We start from the raw sequence: 18073 nt of genomic DNA, 5'->3' as shown, positions 1-18073 counted from the left end.
ATGAATATTAAGGGAATAGACAAGAAGGCTTTTCATTCTGTGTTTTCTCTATCATTAGAAACCGTTTGTCAGCAATGGTACTTTTCTCTTGATAAAGAGAAAACCTCTAGTTGGGAGTCAATTGTAAACGCTTTCATTGATAGATATAAATGCAATATTCAAGTTGAAACTAATCATAGGGAACTTGAAATACTCAAGCAGAAAGAGAATGAAGGCTTTACTTCTTTCTTTAATAAATGGAGGGAAACTTCTGCAAATATGGTTGAAGTCCCTACTGAAAGAGAATCCGTGAGGATGTTCATCAAAAATTTACAAGAAAAGTATTCAAAGCACTTAAAATACCAACACAACATGAATACTTTCAAGGCTGTGTATAATATAGGCATTGACATTGAAGATGACCTTCTGAAAGATAATAGTGCGAGAGGAAAGAAGAACGACCATCCTTCTTCTTCCTCTCCTATTAATGAAGTACATGCTACGATCACCTCCAAACCACGAATCCAAAGGTCGAAAAGAGTGTTCACTCCACTTGGTATGAGTTATGAAACAGCTTTCGAAAAATTACACCACAAAGGACTAGTCATGCCCATAGGGCCTATCAAAAGATCTAGTTCTAGAAGCCAGGCCACCCAAGTGGGATCCTAATAAGCACTGCAAATATCACCAAGGAAAGGGTCACGACACTGAGGAGTGTTGGAAACTCAAAGAAGCTATTCAAGATCTGATCGATGACAATATAAATTCCGAGATTCTAGCCATCGCAGAAGATCAAACATCCTTCGATCCTTCACTCCTCATCACACCTGTAGGTAAGCCCATGATCGAGACAGCATATATAACCTCTCTTGATGAAGTGGTCGTGATTGAGGAGGATGAAAGTATTATCTTAGATAATATCAGGGAAGACTTGTCAAGTCTAAAAGAAGACGTTCGAAAACTGCAAGATGTCATTGCCATGCTCTTGAATGTGGTAGAAGGATTAGCAAATCGGATGATAGTTGTTGAACAAAATTCTCACCAAGGATCTAATGAAGAACTCAACGCTCCTAAGCCACGGACAAAACGCACCATTGAAGAATACACACCAATAGGAATGACTTACAATGAAGCTTTTGACTGTCTCCAAGATCAAGGTCTCATTCGGCCCATTGATCCCAGTCAAGACCCTCCGCCTGAAAAACAGTATCCCAATTGGGACCCAAACCTTATTGCCGATACCATAGAGGTTGTGGTCACACCACCGAAGTATGTCTCGCTCTCAAAGATTGTATTCAAGACCTCATTGATTCAAGTTTCCTTCATGTTCCTCCGCGCGACAAGAAGGCCAGGATTAGTAACAATAATAACAGTGGCTGGAAAGGAAAGAGGAACGACAATCCTTCTTCTTCCAAAGCTACCCACTCGAACAACGTTAGCATGCTTAACTTGGATGAGGTCCTTGCCTTGAACAAACGAGAGCAAAAGAGAACCTTTACACCTATTGGCATAAGTTATGACACAGCATTCGATCGCCTTCATACAAAAGGTTTTATAACTCCCATAGGACCGTTTGGGGACCCACCTATCGAGAAGAGAACGACTAGCTGGAACCCCAATGCACATTGCAAATATCATCAAGGTAGGGGTCATACTACCGAGAGCTGTTGGAAGCTAAAGGAAGCAATTCAATATTTGATCGACAATAACAAGCTTCCTATACCTCCAGTCGGCAAGAAGACCGAGTGATGATAAGACACAAGACAAGAGGCGAGCTTCAACGACAAGATTTCGTGACCTCTTTTTCTATTTCTTTTTTATTCCTTTCCCCAATAAGTCTAGCATATGCACCATTTTATTCTCCTTAGATCTATTTTGTAGGATCATTATTTCTTCCCCTTTTAATAAAATGAGCATTTATTTTCTTGCATATGATCATCACATTGCATTGCATTCATAAAAAAAAATAAAAAAAAAATAATAATCCATGTCGAACTAAGCATAAGGTATACCAATGATTTGAGGCACCCCTTGTGGCCACATCATATCACCTTTCACCTTTTAAAAAATATGCAATCCTTTTTTGATAAACCACTTTGAGCCTCGTCTAACGATAGACCTTTCATTTTTCAACCCATATCTACCTAACCTTGGGATGGGATGGTGTGTAACTTATGCAATTTTCAATTTCATAAAAAGCTTGAGTGACTTCAAAAGATTAAAATAGCAAAATAGAAACAATAAAAGTGTACAAAAGGGCAAGTGTTCCAATGTCTTTGACATGAACATGTCTTTGATATGAACACGTCTCAGATTGCGTTTCTTATCGAGTGCTCGGTACCGTGCCTGAGAAACATGAATGCCAAGTGAGTGATAGACCGCATGATCGGGATTGCCCACACTTATCAAAAAAGGTTCAAAATAAAAAAAAATGCAAAAGCAAGAAAAGAGAGCAAAAAAAAAAAAAAAAAGAAAGAGCTCAAAAGTGAGAAACCTCAAGCATAATTATACAAAGATTCAAAAGCAAGGTTGCACACCTTGGGGGCTTATCTAGGGTCTTGAGCCTTTATCCCTTTCTTCTTCAAGCCTTTAGCCTAACCACGTTACAACCCTTAAAAGACCTTTTTGAGGTATACATACTTGTGCGAGGTTCGGCTAGAGCTACGTTTGGCCTAATTCCTAAAGGATACGTAGGCAACCTCACATTGGGGTGCGGCCGTAATAAACATGCATTCATATTCACATTCACACACTCACACCATGATCATATCAAAGGATCTCCAACGCTCATCCATAACCATTTAGAGCTAGACTTGGGGGCTTGATCCTTACATTATTAGCCTACCCAGCCTAAGAGTCACCACCATTTGACTCTTTTCAATATATTTTTCCACACACTTAGCTCTTGCGGCCTAACTTTAGTGTCACTTTCACACAATACACTGATACATGACCAAATAATCCTACCTTTAGGAACCATTTGTCATGAAATCATAACACAACGCTGAAGCATGCCTTGTCATGTCAAAATCAAGATCACTCATCATTGCATCACAAAGTATGAAGTACTTAGCCTCCGCGCCTAAGCTACCTAAATACTTTCATCTTCAAGTCAACTAGGATAGTCTAAGATGTTACAATCCTTATACTGTGAGAGACAACATTAACGGATTAAGCTCATTCAACATGCACCTTCAAAAACTTCACTTCGATTTTTTTTTGCGCCTTTCTTTTTCGGGAGATAGTCGGTACCCTCCACAAAAAATGACGGAAAATTTTTGCCTTTTTGAATTTTTCGAGTCACACAATCACATTATAATGCACACACGAGTCATGTACGTTGAGTCATGTCACCTCGAATTGAGTCTAACACATGTGTTAAAACACATTAAATCACATAAGAGTCACACACGTGTCAAAACACATTGAGTCAACCTCAAGTCAGTCAATCACCTTAGGCCAACCCTAAGAAAAACACCACCAAAGTCTTTTAGAAATCTTTTGATTTTTACAGGATACAACCATTCAGCAAAGCTCCTGTTCGCAGCCAACCGAACGATCTCAACAAACATTCAAGTATCATCAAAGTTCTTTGTTCAGGGACGCGTGGACATATCATCAAAGCTCTTTTGTTTAGAGACGCGTGGACATTTCTTTTCAAAGCTCTTTTGTTCAGAGACGCGTGGACATTTCTTTTCAAGCTCTTTTGTTCAGAGACGCGTGGACATTTCTTTTCAAGCTCTTTTTCTCAGAGACGTGTAGGCATCCTAAAAAAGAAGCTCTATTGTTCAGAGACGTGTGGACATTTCATTCAAAGCTCTTTTGTTCAGAGACGCGTGGACATTTCATTCAAAGCTCTTTTGTTCAAAGACGCGTGGACATTTCTTTTCAAGCTCTTTTGTTCAGAGACGCGTGGACATTTATTTTCAAGCTCTTCTGTTTAGAGACGCGTGGACATTTCTTTTCAAGCTCTTTTACTCAGAGACGCGTGGGCATCCTATTCAAGCTCTTTTGCTCAGAGATGCGTGGGCATCCTATCAAAGATCTTTGTTCAGAGACGCGTGGACATATAAAAAGAAACTCTTTTGTTCATAGACGAGTGAACATCAAAACAGCACGATGGTGTTCCATTGATTGTGGAAAGTTGCCACAACAGCAATGCAGCAACAAATCGGTTACTTTAGAGGCGTGTGCTCGACGGTGCAAGATACACGTTTCTTAACTCTTTTATCTGTTTAACTAACGCTAGTTTGCAGGTATCGGCGTTACAAGAATGATTTAGGATCGCAGAACGTTCTGAATCATTCTCCGTCCCTATCCTACTTTGACTTTCGTTTTCGAAGCTTGTGTTTCTCAAACTCAGTCAAAGTGGGGGCTTCTGTAGACACCCAAATGTGTCTCCCCAAAACCAAACCCAGTGATTAATACCTTTTGTGTCGAATGATTATCGAACAAAGTGAAAATGTGAAAAGTCAATTGTTGCGGTTGGTTTTTGTTAAAATTCTTTCTTTCTGTTTTCGAAAACAACTCTATTTTATGAAAATAGCCAATCCATTTTAGTTTGGTCCACAACAAGGGTCCAATAATAGTGTAGTTGGATGGGGCTTGCAAAGACCTTTTCAACGATATATTATAAGCCCAATTCCGATAAATAATGAGGAGATTGTGGCCAAAATACTAAACTAGGCCCGGTTTGGTCTTTACATGCGGGCCGATGATCTAGGGGAGGGCCCAATGTTAATTATTATTCCTAAAGTTACTGGAATTAATTGTAGAATTCTCTAGAGAGTTCTTTTTAATCCTAATAGAATTAGAATTAATAATTATATTTTGATAAAGTTTATTTGGAATAAAATAATATTTTATAAAAGATACGATTTCAGTTTTCATACGGACTTTACAAATTGATTTTGATTCATATGTGGACTCCGTGTTGAAAGCGCGTAGAAATCCAGGTTGTCGCCAGACGATAGGCCTGTCGCCACGCGACAGACCCTGTCGCCTAGCGACAAGGTCGGTTTTGCAGCGACAGAGTGGAGTTTTATTCCTTATCAAATTCTACCTATTTCCGGACTGTTTTCTTATAAATAGGGTCCTAAACCTCCGTTTTTATGGACCAATTCATCTACCAATTCTCATCATCAATTCTGAATTATCATCATCTACAATCAAGAATCATCATCAACAATCATCTTTCTCTCTCTAAAGCTAGAAGCTTTCCTTCTCTCTATTCTTTTTCTAAACCTTCCCTCTTACAAAATTCCTCATTCATTAGATCTAGACACACCTAGCTAAGTTCGAAGTTGCCTACGCCCTAGACGTGAAAGGTTATAATTTCTGAGGGTTTGGTCCCTAATCTCTATTTCAATTATTTAATTTGATTTTTTGATTTTATTTTCCTTGAAGTTACTAACGCGTGTATTTTGTTATTAGAAAGAGATACGAGGCATCAAAGTATGTAGTCTTATTGCTCTATTCTTGTAGAAAGCATGTTTAAATTTGTTTAATTCCTAGTATCATGCTTAGGATGTTATGATTGCTTTCTAGTATCATGTTTAGGGTGCCTTTTACTCTTTTCTAATAGCATGTTAGTATCATGTTAGGTTTGAAGCTTTGATTTTTATTGTTTAGTGACATGCTAGGGTTTGTTATTAATCTTGTTAGTTTCATGCCTAGGATCTTGCTAATAATATTATGCTTTAACATGATTATTATTGTTATAATTATTGTTTTTATAATTATGATTTATGATTATCATGTTGCTTGATGCTTATTTATTGTTATTGCTTGATCATGCCTTTTATGCATGTTTAAAGGGAATTTGTACTTGTAATCACGCTTAACAAGATAATTAATAATCTTGTTTAGGCTAATATGGTTATAATTCAAGTGATCGCCAATAATAGTTTTATTTGTGCATTAAATTCAACCAACATAGATAAACAGGTTTAGGGTTAACCTATTGATTGCATGTTAGTCAGAAAGCGCACATGAATACGAGAAGAATGAAGTAGAGGCCTATTTTATAGGGCAGGTTCAATCTCTTTTAGGTTGGATTTGTACCTTCATCCCCGAACCCTATTTGGTTCAAGACCTTTTAGATTTGACGATCTCCTGGATCGTTAAGGGGTGTAATCTTCACCTTGTGAACGGTTTACAAGTTCCTAAAACTTGTTGGCGACTCTTTTGCTCTAGCTTCCTTCCCTTTGGACGCCACCATGCTTAAGTGTATGATCACAGTGGGGTTCAAGCTTGGGGTTGATGGCTTGAAATATTCCCTACAATTACTATATAAGGACTGCCCATCCTGTTGAGAGCGAATTTCTGGTCCGCTGGGATGCAAAGTTGGCTAAAATGAAGGCTAAAGATGCTGAGAAGGAGAGAGAAGCTGAGGCCCAGAAAAAGAAAGAGGCTGAGAAAGCTCCAGCTGAAGCTACCTCGTCCTCAGTTGACACAAAGGACCCCATTGGTTCCAGCTCAGCACAGAGTGATCTTCCTAAAGAATAGGAACTCGGACAGCAGTCCTCAGAGTCTTTCGGATCAACGTGCACTTAACTTTAGACTTGCCGCAATCTCACTTCAGCATTTTGTTGCTTTGGATGTTTTTTTTCAGCTTGCCTCACTAAACAAACTTTTAGTCTTGTTTTTGCTTATGGGTATACTTTGTTCAACGGCTGTAATTTTTGCTTCTGGGCAGCTGCCAACATTATTTCTGTGTTCTAAAACAGTTAATTTATTTGCAGCTCGAAATCTGAGCACACTTTTCACGCATCTACTATTATTCACTCAATTGCCTTACTTTAAACTTTAATCATTTAGCTTTTCTGCTTTTTCAAAAAAAAAATTACAAAAATATGAGTGTAGGGAATATTTCAAGCATTACCCCAAACTTGAACCCCACTGTGATCATACACTTAAGTATGGTGGTGTCCAAAGGGAAGGAAGCTAGAGCAAAAGAGTCGCCAACAAGTTTTAGGAACTTGTAAACCGTTCACAAGGTGAAGATTACACCCCTTAACGATCCATGAGACCGTCAACTCCAAAAGGTCTTGAACCAAATAGGGTTCGGAGATGAAGGTACAAATCCAACCTAAAAAATATTGAACCTGCCCTAATAATAGGCCTCTACTTTATTCTTCTCGTATTCATGTGCGCTTTCTGACTAACATGCAATCAACAGATTAACCCTAAACCTATTTATCTATGTTGGTTGAACTTAATGCACAAATAAAACTATTATTGGTGATCACTTGAATTATAATCATATTAGCCTAAACAAGATTATTAATTATCTTATTAAGCGTGATTACAAGTACAAATTCCCCTTAGGCATGCATAAAAGGCGTGATCAAGCAATAACAATAAATAAGCATCAAGCAACATGATAATCATAAATCATAATTATAAAAACAATAATTATAACAATAATAATCATGTTAAAGCATAATATTATTAGCAAGATCCTAGGCATGATACTAACAAGATTAATAACAAACCCTAGCATGTCACTAAACAATAAAAATCAAAGCTTTAAACCTAACATGCTATTAGAAAAGAGTAAAAGGCACCCTAAACATGATACTAGAAAGCAATCATAACATCCTAAGCATGATACTAGGAATTAAACAAATTTAAACATACTTTCTACAAGAATAGAGCAATAAGACTACATACTTTGATGCCTCGTATCTCTTTCTAATAACAAAATACACGCGTTAGTAACTTCAAGGAAAATAAAATCAAACAATCAAATTAAATAATTGAAATAGAGATTAGGGACCAAACCCTCAGAAATTATAACCTTTCACGTCTAGGGCGAAGGCAACTTCGAACTTGGCTAGGTGTGTCTAGATCTAATGAATGAGGAATTTTGTGAGAGGGAAGGTTTAGAAAAAGAATAGAGAGAGAGAAAGCTTCTAGCTTTTAGAGAGAGAAAGAGAGAGATGATGATTGTTGATTGTAGATGATTGTTGATGATTGTAGATTATTAAAAACGGAGGTTCAGGACCTATTTATAAGAAAACAGTCCGAAAATAGGTAGAATTTGATAAGGAATAAAACTCCACTCTGTCGCTGCAAAACCGACCTTGTCGCCAGGCGACAGGGTCTGTCGCGTGGCGACAGGCCTGTCGTCTAGCGACAGCCTGGATTTCTACGCGCTTTCAACACGGAGTCCACATATGAATCAAAATCGATTTGTAAAGTCCGTATGAAAACTGAAATCGTATCTTTCATAAATTAATATTTTAATCAAAATAAAACTTTATCAAAATATAATTATTAATTCTAATTCTATTAGGATTAAAGAGAACCCTCTAGAGAATTCTAGAAGACTACAATTAATTCTAATAACTTTAGGAATAATAATTAGTATTGGGCCCTCCCCTAGATCATTGGGCCGCATGTAAAGATCAAACCGGGCCCAGTTTAGTATTTTGGCCATAACTTCCTCATTATTCATCGGAATTGGGCTTATAATATATCGTTGGAAAGCTCTTTTCAAGCCCCATCCAACTACACTATTATTGGACCCTTGTCGTGAACCAAACTAAACTGGATTGGTTGTTTTCATAAAATAGAGTTGTTTTCGAAAACAAAAAGAAAGAATTTTTAATAAAATTCAACCGCAACACTTGACCTTTCACACTTTCACCTTATTCGATTATCATTCGACGCAAAAGGTATTCATCACCGGGTTTGGTTTTGGGGAGACACATTTGGGTGTCTACAATGAGCTTCCTGCATCACTCCCTCCTTTCTCAGCTTCCTACTTTCCTCTTTGGCTCTCTCCTCTCTCAGCTTTTTCTATCTTGCAAGAGCTTACACTTCGATATACTTTGTGCATGTACTCTTATTGCCCCCCAAAAATCTGAAAAAGCTATATTCAACTTTCTAAAATAATATCATGTACAATATTTTTAATACATGTGCAAATTTTTTATATGTTTGTCTATCCAAGAGAATAAATAGCTGAGACACAATGCTAATTTAAAGCACACTCTAATTTATGCCAAGCATACATGTATATATAATTAACTTTTGAAAACTTTTAGCCATTGTGGCAATCTGGGCCTTAATCTCCTCTATTCTTTACTGAATCCAATATTATCAAGATAAAAAATTCAGACATTCATATTTTTATAAATCAGCAACATCTCAAAAGATTTTCAAAATAACAATCAAAAACTAAAATTGAAACCACACTATTTACTACCAACATCAGAAACATTACAGCCAAATTTCATAATCAAATCATTAACATCATCCTCATCGGAATCTTTTTCTGTGTATTATCACCAAAACCAGTAGCCAATTACTGCATCATTCTCTACTTTCTTGTCTTCAACAATGTCAATTTTCACATCTTCCTGTTAAAATATAAAACAAAAATATTAAGAATAAAATCAATTGTTTAAAGTATAAAACAAAAATATTAAGAAGAGATCCATATTAATATTGACAAATTATCAAATGCTAATACAAATAATAATGAATATAGCCCGGTATAACCTTGTAAAACTGATCTCTCAACTAAGTATCACTGAGATCAATCAACCAAAGTAGGACTGACATGCATTATAATGACCTCCCTAATTCAATGAAACACATGCATACAAGGCAACATTCATCATTCATCAACCACCTTCTCCAAATTTGTTAACTAAGGGACTCTGTGACATTCAACATATCAACCAGAAAAGGCGACCATATCCACAATATCACCAGAAAAGCCAACAATATTCACAATAAAAACCAGAAAAGGCAACCATATTCACAATGTCAAACAGAAAAGCCAACCATAGACACAATATCAAACAGAATAGCCAACCATATTCACAATATCAACAAGAATAGCCAACCATATCCACAATATCAACCAGAAAAGCCAACCATATTTACAATATCAACCAGAATAGCCAACCATATACAAAATAGGAGCAACATCAAAAATCATCACAATTGGGACTCATAGCAAGATGATCTCATTGTAGCAATAGCAATAACAATAAAGCAAAACATGTATTGAAGAATATAGCAACCAGAGCATAGATTTCAAGCAACAAAGGGACTCATATAATCAGAAACAGAAATTAAATTAGGGTGAAGAAAATTATACGCTGCCCATTCACTGAGAAGGGTGAAATTTTCGATCAAGATACTTCAGAAAATCGAGGAATGCTGGATCAAATTGGTCCTCATCAACCACAATCCCAGATCTGATCCTTTTGTTGCCATCTTTTGCTTCTTCAGAAGGGAAGATCATTTTGGTTGGGGGATTTTTCATTGTAAAACCATAGTAATCCTCCTCTTCAACACACTCATTCTGCTTGTTTTCCACCCCTTTCCCTTTTCTTTTGCCCCACCCTTTCCCCCTTTCTTTATCTCCTTCCCCTTTCCCCCGTGTTTTCCCCTTCCCTTTCCATCTGAACCTCCCTCCTTCCCGTTTTCCCTTTCTGCATCAGAAATTTTCACCCCCTTCCCACTTATCCTCCGCATAATTGTAGATCTAATCGGAAAAGCAACTTAGGAAAACCGAATGGAAGAGAGAGAAAGAGGGGCATATGGTTGTGGTTAGGGTTTCTGGGTTTTGAAGATGAATGATGATGAATAATGAAGGTGGGAGTTGTTTTAATGTGAATTGATTAAATTAAATGTGGGTAGGTGGAAGGGTTGTGTTTTGATTTTGGTGGGAGCCATTTGATAAATTAACTAAGGAATGGATTCTAATCAAATCTGTGAATATGTGTTAATTGTGTTTTAAAAAAATTAAGTAAGGGCAGAATTGTAATTTCACCAGAAAATTTTTAATATATTAGGAAATTTTCACTTTGTTGCACTTAATGTGTAGCATCCTTATTTGGCAAATGTTGCACTTAATCCTCTAAGAACTATTTTACAACTCTTCCTTGCTTGATATTAAATCCTATCTTCTACAATCTACAACTCATAATGTAATAAATTAAACAAAATAATTTTAAATTAAAGTAGTGATTTGCATACCGTACTCCATTTTGTTCTATCAATTAGGTAGCACTGAGATAGTGCAATGCAGGGAGACTAAAGCATGGTAATTTAAATCAAAACTTTTATAAAACTTGCAGCATCAGAAAATTCATAACAATATATATAGAAATAGAGATAATTCCAAAACAACAATTTCAGTTCCTTAAATATTAAAACATTATAGACTCCCATACTTCATCTAAAATCCAACCTAAATTCAAAATATTACATCCAACTTCAGCATAAACATCAGTTAATTACAAAAACAGAAACAACTACTAATAATTCAAATAACTTAAAACCCCTAGATTGCTATACTACTTAGATACTTAAAAGCTGAATTGATTGCCTAATTAGAATCATACCCAAAGTCTTCTTCAGACTACTCATACCATGAATCGTACTCCTGATCTTCTCCCTCTTCATTTTCTTCCTCCTCCTCTAAGTCCCTATCTTAATTAGGCTGAGGTTGCTGTAGGCCTTGCTCTACCAACACAACATTCTCTTCAGCAGCTGCAGGCTGCTGCTGCCCTTGTTCAGCATGACGAACAATCGTTACCTCAATAACCCCTTTCACTACATCATCCTCATCGCTGATTTCCATATCAGCCTCCCCACCTTCAGCACCTACGTCTTCAGCTCTCTTACCATGACTACAATGACCCTTGCTTTTAGAAGCTTCGCCTTTAAAGCCAGCAATTTTCCTCATTCTGACAGATTCTTCGTCGGTATCACTATCAATTGGAATTGGAGAATCAGAAGTGATGCCGATTCTAAGCCTCTTGGCCTTACTCCTGTTCTTTGCAGTCTCATCACACCTTGCTATCTGTGCATCTATATCTTCCATATCCTTAGTCAATTCTTGAAGGTTCTTTATCACAGTTTGACGAGCTTCACAGGCTGCAAAAAACTGACCACGTAAGTTATCCTTTCTCCTTACTAAGAAATTCCCATACCAGGCTGAAAAGGGAGTATTTTCATCATCTCCGGCCATAGTAATTTTTAGGTTTTAAAGTTTGAACGAGTCAGAAAACAGTGAAACAAAAAACTTTTCCAATTTTCCAAAGAAATACAGAAAACTTATGGGGAGATGTGTAATAACTTTCAATTTCTACCTTTTTAATCAAAATTAAGCCGTCAATTTCCCCTTTCATGTCTTTTCGAATTTCTGTCATAATTGCAGAATAAGAAGAGATGCACAGTTTTATACAACGCACATTGTACGAAGACATCCTTCAGGTTGGGAAATCTAATTATATACTTTTTGTTACATATAAATAGTACGAGTACATATGAATATTTTACTCCAAAAACAAAGGAACTAAAATATGGCCTAATCCTCTAGGAACTATTTTACAACTCTTATAATGTATGGCCAAAAACAAGACTAACACTTGGACCTTCTTAACTACATTTTCATAAAAATAATTTCAATAGTTGAAAACAATTTTCATTTAATTTTTAAAATACATCAACATATTTTTATTTAAAATAAAAAAGACTAAATTTCTTTAATTTGATATCGTTACAATATCCCTATTTACATAATTAACACACACATTGTAAATTTGTTCTACATAATAAACTGACAAAAATACACAATAATTATACTACGCATTATAAATTATTGCTACATATAATAATAACATTATTTATTTATATAATGCAACAAACACTATGTCAAAATACAACAACTCAAGTACACATTAACGTTAAACGCCAAACTATACTTTTCCGATTTACCATACGAAGCGCGCGCATCGCGCACGCGAAGGCTCGATAACTAGTACTCCCTCCGTCCCTTTATTACATGCCTATTTCTCATTTTACACGGGAATTAAGAAAGTTAAAGAGGAGTACAAATATGCATGTGGGGTTAGAGAGAGATAGAGAGAAAGAAAAAGGTGGTTGAGAATTAGGAGAGAGAAAGTATTGGAAATTGATGTAAAGTACAAAAAAGAAAAGGAAAAATGATGACAAATCATCAAAACAAGAATAATATTGGCAAAAAGTACAACCTATAAATAGAAACAGACATTTAATTTTGATCACCCAAAAAAGAAATACAGACATGTAATAAAGGAACGGAGGGAGTAACTATTAAAAGTGAGAGCTTGCCATATGAAATTCCCTTAGTAATAGTGTAGTGACTTTTTTGCCCCTCAAAAAGTCAAGTACCATTTTGCCCTTAAATTACAATTGGCATACTCCTTTGATTATGGTATTCTTCCCATTATTGAGCTTTCTTCTGCTTCACTTTTCCTCACAGATCAACATTTTTCCTCTCTCCTCATCACTTTTCAATCTCTCTCCTCAGTCTTTACTTCAAATTTCAATCTGTTTGCAATTTGGTTCTTCTCTCTCCTCAAGGTGAGTTCTTTGATTTTCTCTTAATTAACGAATTGTATTTCTTGTTAAATTTTGATCTGTTTCAATAATTTTCGCTTTTGATTTTCTGCTCGCTTTTGCTTTTGTTAAATCCGTTGTTTCTTCCAATTTTCATTTTCGATTTTCATGTTTGAATAATGAATTCACTGAATTGTAGCTACGTGACTTCTCTAATGGAAGCGGCTTCTGACCCCTGTTCTTCACTCTATTGGTTAGTTTTTGGTTTCAATTTCGTCGATTTATGTGAAATTTAAGCGACTTCTAGGTTTTCACTCCTCCATTGAAATAGCTTTTAAGGTTAAATTATTTTCTTTTTCTTATTAAATCAGCTAATATGCGACTTTCTTATCTTTTTTCTCCATTGAAGCAGCTTCCGAGCCTTTTCCGTTCCTCCATTAAAGCAAATTCTGAGCTTTCCCCTTTACTGAAGCAGCTTACAAGGTAATGTGTTTTTCAATCATGAAGTTTCCATTTTATAATCGGATTTACTCTTTGTGAATTATTATCAGATTTACTTCGATCTAATTTGAGAAAAAAATGGAAACCAATTTTATTAATTTTTGTGGGTTGAATATTTTAGGGTTCAATCTGATCGAAAATTAATGTCGGGATCTCTTGATCGATTTGCTCGCTTGCATTCTGGGTATGTCAAATTCTGATTTTATATACTCCATTGAAGCATACTCTCAGTTTTCCAAGCGGCTAATGTTCTTTCTCCTCCATTGAAGCAAATTCAGAGGTGATGTTAATTGCGGCTTTTGGCCTTTCTCTCCTCCAGTGAAGCAAATTCAGAGGTAAGATTTTCTTTTTTGTAATAAATCATCGAATATCAATTTTTAAATTTAGGGTTAGGGTTTGTTGAAGCTCACTTGTCAGTATAATCAATTCAGGGTTCTTCTAAGGTAGACTATTAAACTATTGGTTACAATAACGACCGATTTTTCTTCTTGTACAATCTTCTTCTTACTTTATTTGGTGATGGCAATTAAACTCTTTTAGAGTTTTGAGGAAGCAAAAGATCTTGTTGTTTGTGGTACTGCAGATGCTTAGAAAGTTCTTTCTTCTCAATCTAATTCACTTATATGTTGGAATCAAGGTAGAGGAGATGGCAGAGGAGAAAGAGAAGGAGGGTGAAGTGACGTTGGTAGGGGGTTTTGGTGCTTGGTGGTCGGGGTTTGGATCAGGGTTGGGTCTGGTGGTGGCTAGGTGAGGGTGGATGTTGTGGAGGTGTTGGGTAGGTCGGTGGTTGACTGGTTGTGTGTGTGTGTGTGTTTTTTTTAAGCTAACCATAGTTAATTGTAACTAAGCATTTATTAAAATAAGGTTATTTATGGGAATAAATTCTTAATTAATGTCATTTTGTTTAATTATATAAAAAAAGGGTTTCCATTAACAGTCACACCTTGTGAACTTGAATCCTCCGAGTCACAAGGTAAGCAAATTGCATATGCTTTATGATTTCCATTGTGAACACACATACCTAGCCTACACATGCCATATGCTTCAAATGTTGCATCTCTTTTAATGAGGGGTATAGGATTTTTTAATTTTTTAATTTTTTTAATTTTTTTGTCAATGAGGGGTATAGGTTGTAGCACAAATTAGTACTGTTAATATGCATTATCAATTACAAAACCAAATTTTAGAAGTTAATATGCATTATCAATTACAAAATCAAAGAAGTAAGATTGATGCACTCACTACCTTCCAATTTAAATCCTAAATTAGAGGTCAAACTAGATTAACAATGCCTTCTTTCTGCAGTGAGAGCTAACTTCAAGTTCATTAATAAGCTAGGAGTTGAGTTTTGGTGCTTCCATGATAGAGATATAGCTCCAGATGGTAAAACTTTGGAGGTACGCTGACTTTCTTAGACCTGGATATGAAGTTGAATTATGGCTTGATACTAAATAGGGTTGTAAAAAGTGATGGGCCTGAAGTGAAACAGCCCAAGTTTGATGTGCAATTTTCTAATATCAATAATAAAAACCTATATGCTAGCTAATTTGGAGTTGCTGTATGTTTTTTCTTCTATATTTTTTTTTTCTGTTTTATTTAAAGACTACAGTTGTCTGTTGTAGGAAACTAACAAAAATATGGATAGAGTGGTAGCTTTAGCTAAGGAATTGCAGGTATGTTGTATTGAGTCTTTGGCTCTCTTTTTTTGTATGCTAATTCATATGAGTAGTATATGAATCAGGGATAATTAATGTTATGCAAATTGGTATTGAGGGTATCATGAGAAACATAAATTTTTTGTAGCTCATGCTGTTATGTTTTCATTAGTTTATATATCTTGCCTATGCAGAGGTACATTTAAGTTTTCTAATGGCTTCAATTTGCATTCCCAGGAAGAGATAATTTGTGGGGTGTTCAGAAGTGTGAATGGGATTTGGATCACGCCATTTGGGATTTGGTAGGAGGTAATTGGGTTTGACATGTTCATTGTAGAGAATGAACAAGTAAAGGTTGTAGGATAATCACAATTAATACCATATAGAATAATGATACAAGTGATGATATTAGTACCTTACTTAGTGATCATGAAGTGCCTCTCTTTAGATATTCTTTTTTATATTGATATAGTACATTAGCAATTAATAATGAATCTTATAGTACATTAGCTATAATAAGTAGTTTATAATAATCGTTTGATGTGAGTATTACCGAGAAATTGGGGAAACGATTACTCATACTTTATCGATCGATAACGTAAAGTAGCTTTACATTGACTTCAGAATTTATGTATGTATATGCTGACAACATGGCTGATAATAGTTATTTATGAGCTATAATAAGTGAATATTAAGTGTTAGTTTCTACTATTTTTTGTGGATGTGGTTGATGATCTTCATGGCTGATAATAGTTATTTAAGTGAAGTTTCTACTATTTTTTTGGATGTGGTTGATGATCTTCATGTTTAAAAAATCCACAAATTTCTGAGATGAATATTTCTTCTCCATTGTAGTTTCTGCTTAGACATATTTTTAGTTGAAGAGTTGAAGGCGTGAAAGTTACGTGTTTTTAGTTGGTCTTTCTTTTGAGCTTCTCAGGCTGATTCATTTTATACCTGGGGACTGAGAAATAGGATAGAAAAGATTAGGCTTCTCTCATGGCTGTAAAAGGGTTTTAATTTTTGGTTGATGAATAACACTTTCTTGGTTTCTGATGAATTTCATTTTGGGTTTGTAGCTTATCCGGAGCAATTGAACTCTTTGTCTCTCTACATGGTTGCTAAGAAGTTGGGTTTCGTCGATTTATGTGAAATTTTTGTGGGTGCTGCTTGTTCTTGTTGATTGAATCTGGTCCTGAAGCGGCTTCTAGGTTTTCACTCCTCCATTGAAATAGCTTTTGAGGTAAGATTATTTTCTTTTTCTTATTAAATAATATATGCGACTTTCTTATCTTATTTTGTCCTTTGAAGCAGCTTCCGAGCTTTTTTCGTTCTTCCATTAAAGCAAATTCTGAACTTTCCCCTTTATTTAAGCACCTTACAAGGTAATGTGTTTTTAATAGGTCCCAAGGTCTCTTAGTAGCATCTTCTTAATGTTTAGGGAATGATAGGTTTAGGATGCTACTCTTTGACATTCTTATATGGGTAATTTGTTCAGATTTATATGGGTAATCTGTTTCGAGGACAGTATGAGCGTGCTCCAATGCTTGATTCATATGACTTTGAATCTTTAATCGAGGATTGCTATACAGGTTGTAACCGAGGAAAAGTTTTTGCTGCTCTTATTCATAATGTTTTATTACCTATTTTGACTCAAATAAGTAATGTTTTATTTACTGCAGCGATGGGTTGAGCATTTGGTAGGTGGGAAATGCAAACGAGATGCAACTGCGGATTGATCCAATGCATGCCGACTTAAGTGATGAAATTAGCAGTCTATATTTCAGCTTGATGAATACGCGGAAATCAAGTTCTTATGTGAATTGAGAAAGAAGTAATTCAATAGAATAAAGTAGTTATTTGGTGTTGTTAGGTTATAAAAATTTTAGAGAGGTGTAATTTTAGAATAGATTTTTTTCTTCTCTAAGGGAAGAATAGATTAGTTGTTTGGTGTTGATTTTGATATCCTATAAGCTCTTTTTAATCAATAAAATTGTAAAATTTATAGATAGTGTTTTATTGATATTCTCTTATTTACTTGAGGTTCCATATCACACTTACAATTTTACTAAATCATATCTAATATATACACAATTGTATGATTTGTATCCTATGAACACCTATCTTCATTTAATTTCATTATACACACTTATCTGTTTCTTTTTACTTGTAACACACCTTAGAGATGATTAGGTATTATGTGTAAAAATTATTTTGAATAATTTATTCAATTACGTTATATAATCTCGACTTCAAAATACGTGTTACAAGGCTTTGTTGCCGGTAAATAGAAATGGAGGAGTATAACATAATTCTAAATTAATTTAGCTTAGAATGATAGTTTATTTTTTTTTTGATTCATATGAGCCACAAGGGCGGGTACAACGGGGGGCGGGGGAAATTCCAGCATATGCTGGAGGCAAGGATCGATCCCGTAACCTCGAGGTTACGAGATGGGAGTGCTATCATCAAGCCAACTCCACATCCTTTAGAATGATAGTTTATGGTGGATAACTATTTAATATTCCTATATTGAAGTTCCACTATAATATCTGCAAGCTTTATTTTATGTTGTAGACCTTTTGTGA

General features: G+C 35.5%; 1 long non-coding RNA gene across 5 annotated transcripts; it reads left to right on the top strand.

Moving 5' to 3' along the window:
- The first annotated feature begins 13215 nt into the window (after positions 1-13215).
- LOC145587674 (uncharacterized) lies at positions 13216-17492 on the top strand. Of its 5 annotated transcripts, none has more exons than XR_014101353.1 (11): positions 13216-13353; positions 13529-13582; positions 13742-13812; positions 13952-14014; positions 14109-14165; positions 15136-15227; positions 15453-15503; positions 16565-16728; positions 16800-16870; positions 16984-17077; positions 17168-17492. It is a non-coding gene; the product is annotated as an uncharacterized LOC145587674 (long non-coding RNA). The 5 variants fall into 5 exon arrangements; XR_014101351.1 differs by having other exon boundaries at positions 14100-14165; XR_014101352.1 differs by having other exon boundaries at positions 14100-14165; positions 15440-15503.
- Positions 17493-18073: the final 581 nt, after the last annotated feature.

This window comes from Chenopodium album, chromosome 17 (assembly GCF_948465745.1).
Source record: "Chenopodium album chromosome 17, dcCheAlbu1.1, whole genome shotgun sequence".
NCBI classification, from domain to species: domain Eukaryota; kingdom Viridiplantae; phylum Streptophyta; class Magnoliopsida; order Caryophyllales; family Amaranthaceae; genus Chenopodium; species Chenopodium album.
This window is presented reverse-complemented; position numbering and strand designations above follow the sequence as displayed.